The sequence below is a fragment of the Palaemon carinicauda genome, chromosome 17 (genome assembly GCF_036898095.1).
Source record: "Palaemon carinicauda isolate YSFRI2023 chromosome 17, ASM3689809v2, whole genome shotgun sequence".
Taxonomy (NCBI): Eukaryota; Metazoa; Arthropoda; class Malacostraca; order Decapoda; family Palaemonidae; genus Palaemon; species Palaemon carinicauda.
Window position 1 is genome coordinate 136,780,710 of NC_090741.1, and position 2,500 is coordinate 136,783,209.

At 37.4% G+C, this 2,500-nt stretch overlaps 1 pseudogene; it reads right to left on the reverse strand.

Annotated features, from left to right (window-relative positions):
- The window catches only part of LOC137656629 (uncharacterized), a 6,635-nt pseudogene extending 4,932 nt beyond the window's left edge, over window positions 1–1,703 (reverse strand).
- Window positions 1,704–2,500: the final 797 nt, after the last annotated feature.

Consider the following 2,500-nt stretch of genomic DNA (forward strand, 5'->3'; position numbering starts at 1 on the left):
TGTCTGATTTACCTTGGACAGGTAAACGTCTAAATCGATAACGTAACAGGTAAATGTGTAGCGTATACGCTACTACTTGTTTCAACTTCACTTGGTAGTTCCGATAACGCACTTTTTTATGAAATTTTTTATACATATAATTCTAGCTATCTACGACTAGGATATACTCAATAACAAACACGGAAGTAACTAGATGATTTTTTATTAACTGAGACCTGTAATCTTTTGTTGATTTTGAGAGTCTACCACTCTCAGGGCCCTAGGAGCCTTTGTCCTTACTACTTGATATAAACAGCCTAATGGTAGTTTCTAAGAGTCCCTGAGGCATATTCAGTTGAAAAATGAACATTCTAGGCTGAAAACAGAAGAATCTGGAAAGAGAAGATAAAGAGGGAAATTTTTAGTAACAAAAAATAGTTACATGTGAATTTTCATTTTTTCTAATATAAATTATAAATTGAGACTGCTGAAAATTCTATACATAAAATTTGAATAAGAGATATATATGATGATATATGAAAATCCTGAAATAAAAAAAAAGGAAACTATTTGTTTTTAAATTTTCAAAAACATATCTACCGTCGATAATGAATTTTCCTCTTTCATATTTACACTATTCCAGTCTATGTGACTTTCAATATCCGAAAGTTATTTCTAGAATTGTAGAAAATATTAAGATAAAACAGTAAATAAGGAATACTAACCTTTTAGTTGAAAGATGAACCTCCTAGGGTAAAAACTGAAAAGTCTGGGAAGAAAAGAAAAAAGGAGGAAATTTTTAGTAACGAAAAAAAAGTTACTATTTTTTCTAATATATATCATAAACTGAGACTGTTGAAAATTGTACACATAAAATCTTAATAACAGATTAATAAGATGGTATATAAAAATCCTGAAATTAAAAAAGTGAACTATTTATTAAAAAATTTCAAAAAAGTAACTAGCGCCAATAATGAATTCTCCTCTTCATATTTACAATATTCCAGTCTATGTGACCTATAATATCCGCAAATTATTGCTAAAATTGTAGAAAACTTTAAGATAAAGCAGAAAATAATGAATACCAACCATTTTGGGCTACATTCAGTGCAAAATGTCCTAATATGACGATGGCAAGATGACTTTTTACAGTTGACACACAACAGCTTCGTCCTAGCTGTTGATGAACGAAGACAAATATTGCATCTCTGTCACTTTTCTGTCCTCATTGCATATTCCTCTTATTGCCTGGGGAGCTGTTGTACGGGCCCAAATACAGTTTCGATACATACAGCAAGATCCCTTTGGAGACCAGTCCGGGTGAGTCTGTAGTATGCCCAAGGACGACAGAGATCCATCGCCAATTTCATCCCAAACTGATGTCGTGTGGCATTTCTGAAGTAAGATCTATTGGAATATATTATGAATATATTATTCACAATAATATTGAGAATGCCATAGAACAGACATAATGGCCTTCTCCTTGTCTTTCGACTGCAGCATGTTGCCGCACACATTTGGTCGAAGTTGTCCACTCCCCCTTTGGTTGCATTGTAAAACATATGGACTTGTGTTTTCTTTCCCTCGACGATTGTTGGCCTATTTTGAACTGTAGATAACAGCTGAATCCTCTTGATTGTGTTCACTTTCTTGCAGAGCAATGTTACCTTATCCTCATAGTTGTATACGGCCACCGAATCGCCAAGGTTGATCTTCGCGTCCATGAAGGAGAATGAAGGAGAAGCTACGTTTACTCATGACACTCCTGTAGAAGGGACAGCCCCACACCGGGGACAACATTTCCTCCGTTGCCACGTGATTGTCCCGCTTGATGCTACTAAACAAAAGAAGGCTAATGAATGCCTTCATATCCATCAGGTTCACATCCCTAAATGTTGCACTTTAGGTTGCACTAAACATTCCTCTAATTGCATTAATTTTATCATTAGTATGTAGGCTAACTTCAGCTAACATCATATCATCTAAAAATAAGCAAAACATATCACTTACAGAGGTAGCACATTACGTAATAATGGTGGGAGCACCTTTTTTTTTTCATGGATGTCTTCACAATACTGGGCAAATAAGGATTTGGGTCACTGTGCCACACGGTCTTGTCCTTACCTCACAGAACTTTTTAGTCAAGTTTCTTGATGGGCTCCCCAAGTTCAAGATGGAGCTCCCCCCTTTTCTTCTTCCGACTTCTCTCTTCTGAAACGCTTAACATTTCTGAAGAAGATGCTGAAAAAGTTGAAGACACTGCTGACAAAGGGGAAGGGACTGCTGACAAAATGGAAGGCACTGCTGACAAAGGGGAGGGAACTGCTGACAAAACGGAAGGTGCTGCAGATGAAGAAGTCACTGCTAACGAAAAAGGCACTGCTGACGAAGACGGCACTGCTGACTAAGGGGCAGGCACTGCTGACAAATGGGAGGGCACTGGTGACAAAATGGAAGGCGCTGCTGACGATTAAGGCACTGCTGACGAATAAGGCACTGCTGACGAAGAGGAAGGCACTGC